This window comes from Thalassophryne amazonica, chromosome 1 (assembly GCF_902500255.1).
Source record: "Thalassophryne amazonica chromosome 1, fThaAma1.1, whole genome shotgun sequence".
In the NCBI taxonomy this organism is placed as follows: Eukaryota; Metazoa; Chordata; class Actinopteri; order Batrachoidiformes; family Batrachoididae; genus Thalassophryne; species Thalassophryne amazonica.
In genome coordinates this window covers 2,141,380-2,154,337 of record NC_047103.1, presented here as the reverse complement: position 1 = coordinate 2,154,337, position 12,958 = coordinate 2,141,380, and the positions used below count along the sequence as shown (strand labels likewise).

Sequence of the window (12,958 nt, the reverse complement as noted above, 5' to 3'; positions counted from 1 at the left end):
ACCATTACTTAAAAAGCCATCACTTGACCCAGCTATCTTAGCTAATTATAGGCCAATCTCCAACCTTCCTTTTCTCTCAGAGATTCTTGAGAGGGTAGTTGTAAAACAGCTAACTGATCACCTGCAGAGGAATGGTCTATTTGAAGAGTTTCAGTCAGGTTTTAGAATTCATCATAGTACAGAAACAGCATTAGTGAAGGTTACAAATGATCTTCTTATGGCTTCGGACAGTGGACTTATCTCTGTGCTTGTTTTGTTGGACCTCAGTGCTGCTTTTGATACTGTTGACCATAAAATTTTATTACAGAGATTAGAGCATGTCATAGGTATTAAAGGCACTGTGCTGCGGTGGTTTGAATCATATTTGTCTAATAGATTACAGTTTGTTCATGTAAATGGGGAATCTTCTTCACAGACTAAAGTTAATTATGGAGTTCCACAAGGTTCTGTGCTAGGACCAATTTTATTCACTTTATACATGCTTCCCTTAGGCAGTATTATTAGACGGTATTGCTTAAATTTTCATTGTTACGCAGATGATACCCAGCTTTATCTATCCATGAAGCCAGAGGATACACACCAATTAGCTAAACTGCAGGATTGTCTTACAGACATAAAGACATGGATGACCTCTAATTTCCTGCTTTTAAACTCAGATAAAACTGAAGTTATTGTACTTGGCCCCACAAATCTTAGAAGCATGGTGTCTAACCAGATCCTTACTCTGGATGGCATTTCCCTGATCTCTAGTAATACTGTGAGAAATCTTGGAGTCATTTTTGATCAGGATATGTCATTCAAAGCGCATATTAAACAAATATGTAGGACTGCCTTTTTGCATTTACGCAATATCTCTAAAATCAGAAAGGTCTTGTCTCAGAGTGATGCTGAAAAATTAATTCATGCATTTATTTCCTCTAGGCTGGACTATTGTTATTCATTATTATCAGGTTGTCCTAAAAGTTCCCTAAAAAGCCTTCAGTTGGTTCAGAATGCTGCAGCTAGAGTACTGACGGGGACTAGCAGGAGAGAGCATATCTCACCCGTGTTGGCCTCTCTTCATTGGCTTCCTGTTAATTCTAGAATAGAATTTAAAATTCTTCTTATTTATAAGGTTTTGAATAATCAGGTCCCATCTTATCTTAGGGACCTCGTAGTACCATATTACCCCATTAGAGCGCTTCGCTCTCAGACTGCAGGCTTACTTGTAGTTCCTAGGGTTTGTAAGAGTAGAATGGGAGGAAGAGCCTTCAGCTTTCAGGCTCCTCTCCTGTGGAACCAGCTCCCAATTCAGATCAGGGAGACAGATACCCTCTCTACTTTTAAGATTAGGCTTAAAACTTTCCTTTTCGCTAAGGCTTATAGTTAGGGCTGGATTAGGTGACCCTGGACCATCCCTTGGTTATGCTGCTTTAGACGTAGACTGCTGGGGGGTTCCCATGATGCACTGTTTCTTTCTCTTTTTGCTCCGTATGCATCACTCTGCATTTAATCATTAGTGATCGATCTCTGCCCCCCTTCACAGCATGTCTTTTTCCTGGTGCTTTCCCTCAGCCCCAACCAGTCTCAGCAGAAGACTGCCCCTCCCTGAGCCTGGTTCTGCTGGAGGTTTCTTCCTGTTAAAAGGGAGTTTTTCCTTCCCACTGTCGCCAAGTGCTTGCTCATAGGGGGTCGTTTTGACCGTTGGGGTTTTTCATAATTATTGTATGGCCTTGCCTTACAATATAGAGCGCCTTGAGGCAACTGTTTGTTGTGATTTGGCACTATATAAGAAAAAAGTTGATTGATTGATTGATAGTTTGGTGCTGTGAGTTGTTAACATGCAGTTTGACAGCTGATGGGGTTTGATGCTGTAGTTTGGTGCTGTGAGTTGTTAACATGCAGTTTGACAAGCTGATGTGGTTTGATGCTGTAGTTTGGTGCTGTGAGTTGTTAACATGCAGTTTGACAGCTGATGTGGTTTGATGCTGTAGTTTGGTGATGTTGTAGTTTGGTGCTGTGAGTTGTTAACATGCAGTTTGACAAGCTGATGTGGTTTGATGCTGTAGTTTGGTGCTGTGAGTTGTTAACATGCAGTTTGACATCTGATGTGGTTTGATGCTGTAGTTTGGTGATGTTGTAGTTTGGTGCTGTGAGTTGTTAACATGCAGTTTGACATCTGATGTGGTTTGGTGCTGTAGTTTGGTGCTGTGAGTTATTAACATGCAGTTTGACATCTGATGTGGTTTGATGTTGTAGTTTGGTGCTGTGAGTTATTAACATGCAGTTTGACATCTGATGTGGTTTGATGTTGTAGTTTGGTGCTGTGAGTTGTTAACATGCAGTTTGACAGCTGATGTGGTTTGATGCTGTAGTTTGGTGCTGTGAGTTGTTAACATGCAGTTTGACATCTGATGTGGTTTGATGTTGTAGTTTGGTGCTGTGAGTTGTTAACATGCAGTTTGACAGCTGATGTGGTTTGATGCTGTAGTTTGGTGCTGTGAGTTATTAACATGCAGTTTGACAGCTGATGTGGTTTGATGCTGTAGTTTGGTGCTGTGAGTTGTTAACATGCAGTTTGACATCTGATGTGGTTTGGTGCTGTAGTTTGGTGCTGTGAGTTGTTAACATGCAGTTTGACAGCTGATGGGGTTTGATGCTGTAGTTTGGTGCTGTGAGTTGTTAACATGCAGTTTGACAGCTGATGGGGTTTGATGCTGTAGTTTGGTGCTGTGAGCTGTTAACATGCAGTTTGACAAGCTGATGGGGTTTGATGCTGTAGTTTGATGCTGTAGTTCAGTGCTGTGAGTTGTTAACATGCAGTTTGACAGCTGATGGCATTTGATGCTGTAGTTTGGTGATGTAGTTTGGTGCTGTGAGTTGTTAACATGCAGTTTGACAGCTGATATGGTTTGATGCTGTAGTTTGATGATGCTGTAGTTTGGTGATGCTGTAGTTTGGTGCTGTGGGTTGTTAATATGCAGTTTGATGATATGGTTTGTGTTTCTGTGTGTTTGTGGATTTGAGGGTTGTTTGTGTGTTTTCTTCTTTCTTTCTTTGGTTCTGCAGGCGATCAATAACCTGCTGTCACTCACAACTTTTGGCCAATGAAACGTTCCAGTGTGCAGCTCTAATTGATTTAGTCCAATCAGAGGTGACCAGAGGGGAAAGTGGTGTGCACAGATGTGTGTTGTGTGTTTGTTGTGTGCAGCTGCAGCGAGCTGATAACAGCCACATAAGAAATATTAATACAGTCTGAACCTGGCTGATAACTCCCACAATGCATTTCTGTGTCAAAGAGACCTGGAGGTCAACACAACAACACACACGTTTGGCTTCATCTATACTTATGAGGACATGAAAGAATGACGGGAACAGTCAGAATCAGAATAGAATTTATTGCCAATTAAGTTTTCACATACAAGGAATTTGAACTGGTGTCATTGGTGCATAAACAACAATAAAAGAAAAAGGAAAAAAAAAAAATCCTCCTGTAAGACATAACAGAGATGTGAATCAGCTGCAAATCGTGAATTATCAGCACACCATTAATTGCAAAACCTGAATACTGAAAAAAATGTCCCCCAAAATGTGAATATCATTCATGACGATATATATATATATAGATAGATAGATAGATAGATAGATAGATAGATAGATAGATAGATAGATAGATAGATAGATAGATAGATAGATAGATAGATATCATTCATGACGATAGATAGATAGATAGATAGATAGATAGATAGATAGATAGATAGATAGATAGATAGATAGATAGATAGATAGATAGATAGATAGATAGATAGATAGATAGATAGATAGATAGATAGATAGATAGATAGATAGATAGATAGATAGATATCATTCATGATGATATATATACATATACATGATGATATCCGTAATTATTGTATGGCTTTGCCTTACAATATAAAGCGCCTTGGGGCAACTGTTTGTTGTGATTTGGCACTATATAAATAAAATTGATTTGATTTGATTTGAATTTTACAAATGGTTTTCAACACGGAGGTGTTTTTCCTGTCACGGCGCAGATGGATTTGCGTCGTCGTCACGGAACCGACTCGGCGAATTTGCCCGCACTTTTGCATTTGCGCATTTGCCCTTTCATTACAAAATCTCCTTTAACAGTGGAATGTCTGCATAAATTCCTCATGCCGACTTCTTCTGAAACTTCTCTGTTCTCTGACGACGTCCTGGGTGAACAGAGCCTTAAATTAGGAAGTTTTCAGCTCGAAACAGCCAGACAGACACCAACTCCAACCGCGCCGCGCCGATCCACTTTGTGAGCTGTCCTTAAAGCGAAAGAAACTCCACAACCTCTCATCAGCTGTTAAACTTTTCACGAAAACCAGCAGAATTTCTCAAATAGTGTCCACTTGGATATCCCTCACAGGTCCTGAAAAAATTTTGATAAAGCAACGCGCGCCGTCTCCAGCAGCGTCTCAGACAAAGGATTTCAGCCGAGAGGGCTGGACCAGTGCTCACTCAAAGCCTGCCCACAGGCGAATGACGTCACCGACACGCATGAAAAAACTCACGCATGTGCATGAGGGTTCAAGCATGTCTGGTGTAATTGCACATGATTCAAATCCATATAGTTGTTTGTTTGTTTTTTTATAAAACTGTTGGTTTCTTTTCTAATAGACCTCGTACAACTGTGTGAAGTTCAGAGTGGTATCACAGCAACAAACAATCCGTCAGAAGCAAGAAGCAGCAGAGGATGTGCTTCCTCAGACAGCTCACAAAGTTCAACCTGCCCAAGGAACTGCTCATCATCCTCTACACATCCATCATCCAGTCTGTCCTGTGCATCTCCATCTCTGTTTGGTTTCCTGCTGCCTCCAAACATGACAGGCACAGACATCAACTGTCAGGTCTGCAGAAAAAATCATTGGAGTCAGCCTGCCCTCCATCCAGGACTTATATCAGTCCAGGACCAGGAAGCGAGCTGGTAACATCTCTGCAGACCCGTCCCACCCTGGACACACCCTGTTTAAACTCCTCCCCTCTGGTTGACATTACAGAGCTCTGTACATCAGAACAACCAGACACAGGAACAGTTTCTTTCCACGGGCTTAACCTGACAAAAAACTCACTCATTCATATACGTCATGTACAACTTCAATCTGTCTGTTTCTCTTTTGCTCACATTTTATTTGCACATTTTATTACTGTGAATTATTCAGTGTTCAGTGTATATTTATACATGCCGTACAGCTCAAACCGAAGTCAAATTCTTTGTATTCTTGTAGATACACTCAACAAAAAAATAAACGCAACACTTTTGGTTTTGCTCCCATTTTGTATGAGATGAACTCAAAGATCTAAAACATTTTCCACATACACAATATCACCATTTCCCTCAAATATTGTTCACAAACCAGTCTAAATCTGTGATAGTGAGCACTTCTCCTTTGCTGAGATAATCCATCCCACCTCACAGGTGTGCCATACCAAGATGCTGATTAGACACCATGATTAGTGCACAGGTGTGCCTTAGACTGCCCACAATAAAAGGCCACTCTGAAAGGTGCAGTTTTATCACACAGCACAATGCCACAGATGTCGCAAGATTTGAGGGAGCGTGCAATTGGCGCGCTGACAGCAGGAATGTCAACCAGAGCTGTTGCTCGTGTATTGAATGTTCATGTCTCTACCATAAGCCGTCTCCAAAGGTGTTTCAGAGAATTTGGCAGTACATCCAACCAGCCTCACAACCGCAGACCACGTGTAACCACACCAGGCCAGGACCTCCACATCCAGCATGTTCACCTCCAAGATCGTCTGAGACCAGCCACTCGGACAGCTGCTGAAACAATCGGTTTGCATAACCAAAGAATTTCTGCACAAACTGTCATAAACCATCTCAGGGAAGCTCATCTGCATGCTGGTCGTCCTCATCGGGGTCTCGACCTGACTCCAGTTCGTCGTCGTAACCGACTTGAGTGGGCAAATGCTGACATTCGCTGGCATTTGGCACGTTGGAGAGGTGTTCTCTTCACGGATGATGCGAAGGAGATGTGTTGCACTGCATGAGGCAAATGGTGGTCACACCAGATACTGACTGGTATCCCCCCCAATAAAACAAAACTGCACCTTTCAGAGTGGCCTTTTATTGTGGGCAGTCTAAGGCACACCTGTGCACTAATCATGGTGTCTAATCAGCATCTTGGTATGGCACACCTGTGAGGTGGGATGGATTATCTCAGCAAAGGAGAAGTGCTCACTATCACAGATTTCGACTGGTCTGTGAACAATATTTGAGGGAAATGGTGATATTGTGTATGTGGAAAAAGTTTTAGATCTTTGAGTTCATCTCATACAAAATGGGAGCAAAACCAAAAGTGTTGCATTTATATTTTTGTTGAGTATATCTAACTATCTATATACGAGGTAGCTTATAAAACTAACCGGCAGTTTTATAAAAAAAAAAAAACTATATGGATTTGAATGACATGCGATTACACCAATCATGCTTGAACCCTCGTGCGCATGCGTGAGTTTTTTCACGCGTGTCGGTGACGTCATTTCCCTGTGGGCAGGCCTTGAGTGAGATGTGGTCCCGCCCTCTCGGCTGAATTCCTTTGTTTGAGACGCTGCTTGAGATGGCGCGCGTTGCTTTATCAAACTTTTTTCTGGACCTGTGAGGAATATACGAGTGGTCATTATTCGAGAAATTCAGCTGGTTTTTGGTGAAAAGTTTAACGGCTGATGAGAGATTATGGGGTGTTTCTGTCGCTTTAAGGACTTCCCACGTCGCACTTCGCTCCCAGGCGACATCGTCTGGCTGTTTCGAGCTGAAATCATCCTAATTTAAGGCTCTGTTGACCCAGGACGTCGTGAGAGAACAGAGAAGATTCAGAAGAGGCCGGCATGAGGAGTTTATGCAGACATTCCACTGTTAAAGGTAATTTTGTAATGAAAGAACGTGCGTGCAAATTCGCCGAATCGTTTCCGTGACGACTCGGCGAATCTGTGTGCGCCGCGACAGGAAAAGCACCTCCGTGTTGAAAACCATTTGTAAAATTCAGGCGGCTTTTGATGGCTTTCAACAAGTGAGTAACTGAGAAATTGTTTAACAGCTTGGGCATGTTCCAACTTGTCCGTTAAGTTTTCCAACAGAGGTGTTTTTCCTGTCGCGACCCCCCGCGGTCGGGTCCGGCCCGACATACGACTCTGCCCGCACGTTCTTTCATTACAAAATGTCCGTTAACAATGGAATGTCCGAATGAACTCCTCATGCCGACTTCTTCTGAAAGTTCTCTGTTCTCTGACGACTTACTGGGTCAACAGAGCCTGAAATGTGGAAGTTTTCAACTTGAAACAGCAAGATGACGCCGCCTCGATGCGCAGATTGCCGTCAGGCGCCATGGGCCGTCCTTACGGCGACACTACCAGACCAAAATCTCTCATCAGCCGTTAAAATTTTCAACGAAAACCAGCTGAATTTATCAAATGGTGTCCACTCAGTTGTGCCTTACAGTTTTGAAAAAAATTTTATCAAACAAAGCAGCAGTCTCTGAGCCATTCCTAATCAATGAAAAAATCGACGAGAGGGTGGGCGACTCCTCACTCAAAGACTGCCCACAGGCGAATGACGTAACCGACAGGCGTGAAAAAACTCTTGCATGCCCACGAGGGTTCAAGCATGTCTGATGTAATCACACGTGATTCAAATCCATATGGTTTTTGAAAAAAATAATGTCGGATACTTTTCTAATAGACCTCGTATATATATATATATATATATATATATATATATATATATATATATATATATATATATATATATATCATTGAATTCATTGAGGTTTTTTTTTTTTTTTGGCGGGGGTCACTACAGCCCGAGGAGGTGTCACGTGCCCGGCCTCCCTGAGCATGTCCTGTTCCGGGCACAGTGTCAGGTGAGGAGTTTGACTGGGACGATCCACCTGTCAAACGGGAACAAAGGTGTCAAACTCAGGGGGGACAGAACCCCCCCCGTAAACGGCTCAATAATCTTAAGAGAAACGTTGTAGAAAAACAAACACTAGTTTCTAACTTCAGTAAGTTCGACAACAAACTACAAACTCATTTTTATCCATCTGAGCCGGAAAATAACACTGATCTGAACGAGCAGACGGCAGAGAAACAGAAGCTTAAGTGCAAAAACGAAAAGAGACACCAGAAAAACATTCAATAAATTCAGGTGTGGTGTCACCAAATTTTCTGCACACATCAGTTGGGTCCTGCTGGTTATACTACGGCATTCAGTTTGGAAAAATTACTTATTACTTAGACTTATTTGACACCTTTGTTGCAGTTTGACAGGTGGACCGTCTCAGTCAAACTCCTCACCTGACAGAAATGAGAGTCCACTCAGATCACCTCCTCAGGCTGTCGTGACCCCCGCAAAAAAGAAAAAAAAATCATTTTTGCGGTGGTCGGGTTTGCGATCAAGATTTCCTGCAGTAATTGATCCGTAAACTGAAATCCATAAACTACTTGAGCTGAAAAAACCATGTATATACCATTAATCATATTCACATTTTGGGAGACTCCTGTTCATGTTCTGTGGGACCCGGTTAACGTTTTGAGAGATATTTGTTCAGTATTTTTGTTTTGCAATTAACGGTTTGAGGATAATTCATGATTTGCAGCTAATTTACATTTTGGGGGTTAATGGAGTCAAATACACAAATAAGCAAAACTACGTTCACTGTCAAATAAACATAATGTAGTGGAATGGGGCTGTGCAAAGGCCTGCAGATGTACAGACATTTAAGTACAGGGATGATCAATCTGTACTTTTGGGGGGTGGCGGGGGGGGCAGGGTAAATGAGGTCAATGGGGGTCTCTGGCATTATTTACAAGTCTAGCTGTGAATGGAAAGAGCTGCTTTTGTGTCTTGAGGTTTTAGACCTGATTGACCTCAGCCATCTGCCAGAGGGGAGGGTAACAAAAAAGTTTGTGTCCTGGGTGAGAGGGATTGTCCACTATCTTCCTTGCTTGCCTCAGGGCCCTGGAGGTGTACAGGTCCTGTAGGGATGGCAGACTGCAGTCAATCACATTCTGTGCTGCGTGGATGATACACTGCAGTCTGCTCCTGTGCTTAGCAGTGGCAGCAGTGTACCAGATGGTGATGGAGGAGGAGATGATGGACTCAGTGATGGCAGTGTAGAAGTTCACCATCATTGTTTCTGACAGGTTGAACGTCCTCAGCTACTGCAGAAAGTACATCCTCTGTTGTACTCTCTTGATGAGAGAGCTGATGTTCAGCTCCCAATTGAGGTCCCGAGTGATGGTGATCCCCAAGTAGCAGAAGGACTCCACAGTGGCAACGGGGGAGTCGCACAGGGTGATGGGGTTGGCTGGGCCTGGGTTCTTTCTGAAGTCAACAACCATCTCCACTGTCTTGAGGGCGTTGAGACAGTGGAGATGATTGTCAAAAACCAGACTCACTCCAGGAAGTACAGTCCCAAACTGGATCCACTCCAAGAACTACAGTCATAAACCAGACCCACTCCAGGAACTACATTCACAAACCAGACCCACTCCAAGAACTACAGTCATAAACCAGACTCACTCACGGAACTACAGTCCAAAACCAGACACATTCCAGGAACTACAGTCACAAACCAGACCCACTCCAGGAACTACAGTCCAAAACCAGACACATTCCAGGAACTGCACTCCAAAACCAGACCCACTGCAAGAACTACAGTCATAAACCAGACTCACTCCAGGAACTACAGTCTAAAATCAGACACAGTCCAGGAACTGCAGTCCAAAACCAGACCCACTCCAAGAACTACAGTCATAAACCAGACAATCCAGGAACTACAGTCCAAACCCAGACACATTCCAGGAACTGCACTCCAAAACTAGACCCACTCCAAGAACTACAGTCATAAACCAGACTCACTCCAGGAACTACAGTCCAGAATCAGACACAGTCCAGGAACTGCAGTCCAAAACCAGACCCACTCCAAGAACTACAGTCATAAACCAGACCCACTCCAGGAACTACAGTCCAAAACCAGACACATTCCAGGAACTGCACTCCAAAACCAGACCCACTCCAAGAACTACAGTCATACACTAGACCCACTCCAGGAACTACAGTCCAAAATCAGACACAATCCAGGAACTGCAGTCCAAAACCAGACCCACTCCAAGAACTACAGTCATAAACCAGACACATTCCAGGAACTGCACTCCAAAACCAGACCCACTCCAAGAACTACAGTCATAAACCAGAACCACTCCAGGAACTACAGTCCAAAACCAGACACATTCCAGGAACTGCACTCCAAAACCAGACCCACTCCAAGAACTACAGTCATAAACTAGACCCACTCAAGGAACTACAGTCCAAAATCAGACCCACTCAAGAACTGCAGTCCAAAACCAGACCCACTCCAAGAACTGCAGTCATAAACCAGACCCACTCCAGGAACTACAGTCCAAAACCAGACACATTCCAGGAACTGCACTCCAAAACCAGACCCACTCCAAGAACTACAGTCATAAACTAGACCCACTCAAGGAACTACAGTCCAAAATCAGACCCACTCAAGAACTGCAGTCCAAAACCAGACCCACTCCAAGAACTGCAGTCATAAACCAGACCCACTCCAGGAACTACAGTCCAAGTCCAAGTATGCGTGTTGTGTGTGTTATTGTGTGCATGTGTGTTATTGTGTGTTATTGTAGTGTGTGTGTGTGTGTGTGTGTGTGTGTGTTGTGTTATAATCAGAATAGCCTTTATTCGCCAACTACTGTATCTACAAGAATACAAAGAATTTGACTTCGGTTTGAGCTGTACGGCATGTATAAATATACACTGAACACTGAATAATTCACAGTAATAAAATGTGCAAATAAAATGTGAGCAAAAGAGAAACAGACAGATTGAAGTTGTACATGACGTATATGAATGAGTGAGTTTTTTGTCAGGTTAAGCCCGTGGAAAGAAACTGTTCCTGTGTCTGGTTGTTCTGATGTACAGAGCTCTGTAATGTCAACCAGAGGGGAGGAGTTTAAACAGGGTGTGTCCAGGGTGGGACGGGTCTGCAGAGATGTTACCAGCTCGCTTCCTGGTCCTGGACTGATATAAGTCCTGGATGGAGGGCAGGCTGACTCCAATGATTTTTTCTGCAGACCTGACAGTTGATGTCTGTGCCTGTCATGTTTGGAGGCAGCGGGAAACCAAACAGAGATGGAGATGCACAGGACAGACTGGATGATGGATGTGTAGAGGATGATGAGCAGTTCCTTGGGCAGGTTGAACTTTGTGAGCTGTCTGAGGAAGCACATCCTCTGCTGCTTCTTGCTTCTGACGGATTGTTTGTTGCTGTGATACCACTCTGAACTTCACACAGTTGTACGAGGTCTATTAGAAAAGAAACCGACAGTTTTATAAAAAAAAAAAACAACTATATGGATTTGAATCATGTGCGATTACACCAGACATGCTTGAACCCTCATGCACATGCGTGAGTTTTTTCATGCGTGTCGGTGACGTCATTCGCCTGTGGGCAGGCTTTGAGTGAGCACTGGTCCAGCCCTCTCGGCTGAAAGCCTTTGTCTGAGACGCTGCTGGAGACGGCGCGCGTTGCTTTATCAAAAATTTTTCAGGACCTGTGAGGGATATCCAAGTGGACACTATTTGAGAAATTCTGCTGGTTTTCGTGAAAAGTTTAACAGCTGATGAGAGGTTGTGGAGTTTCTTTCGCTTTAAGGACAGCTCACAAAGTGGATCGGCGCGGCGCAGTCGGAGTTGGTGTCTGTCTGGCTGTTTCGAGCTGAAAACTTCCTAATTTAAGGCTCTGTTCACCCAGGACGTCGTCAGAGAACAGAGAAGTTTCAGAAGAAGTCGGCATGAGGAATTTATGCGGACATTCCACTGTTAAAGGAGATTTTGTAATGAAAGGGCAAATGCGCAAATGCAAAAGTGCGGGCAAATTCGCCGAGTCGGTTCCGTGACGACGCCGCAAATCCATCTGCGCCGTGACAGGAAAAACACCTCCGTGTTGAAAACCATTTGTAAAATTCAAATCAAATCAAATCAATTTTATTTATATAGTGCCAAATCACAACAAACAGTTGCCCCAAGGCGCTTTATATTGTAAGGCAAAGCCATACAATAATTACGGAAAAACCCCAACGGTCAAAACGACCCCCTGTGAGCAAGCACTTGGCGACAGTGAGAAGGAAAAACTCCCTTTTAACAGGAAGAAACCTCCAGCAGAAGCCACCAAATTCAGGCGGCTTTTGATGGCTTTCAACAAGTGAGTATCTGAGAAATTGTTTAACAGCTGGGCATGTTCGAACTTGTCCGTTAAGGTTTCCAATGGTGGTGTTTTTCCTGTCGCGACCCCCCGTGGTTGGGTCCGGCCCGACATGCGAATCTGCCCCCACGTTCTTTTATTACAAAATCTCCTTTAACAGTGGAATGTCCGCATAAACTCCTCATGCCGACCTCTTCTGAAAGTTCTCTGTTCTCTGACGATGACCTGGGTGAACAGAGCCTGAAATGTGGAAGTTTTCAGCTTGAAACAGCGAGACGCCGCCGCCTCGGAGCGCAGATCGCCGTCAGACGCCGTGGGCCGTCCTTAAAGCGACACTTACACACCAAAATCTCTCATCAGCCGTTAAAATTTTCACCGAAAACCAGCTTAATTTTTCAAATAGTGTCCACTCAGTTGTGCCTTACAGTTTTTGAAAAAATTTTTATCAAACAAAGCAGTAGTCTCTGAGCCATTCCTAAACAATGAAAAAAACGACGAGAGGGTGGGCGACTCCTCACTCAAAGACTGCCCACAGGCGAATGACGTAAAAAGACAGGCGTGAAAAAACTCTCGCATGCCCACGAGAGTTCAAGTATGTCTGATGTAATCACACGTGATTCAAATCCATATGGTTTTTGAAAAAAATAATAAGGTCGGATACTTTTCTAACAGACCTCGTATAC

General features: G+C 43.5%; 1 protein-coding gene across 1 annotated transcript in view; it reads left to right on the top strand.

Moving 5' to 3' along the window:
• ptprma (protein tyrosine phosphatase receptor type Ma) overlaps positions 1-12,958 on the top strand; it is a 535,684-nt gene that overhangs the window by 24,733 nt on the left and 497,993 nt on the right. The window lies entirely within an intron of this gene.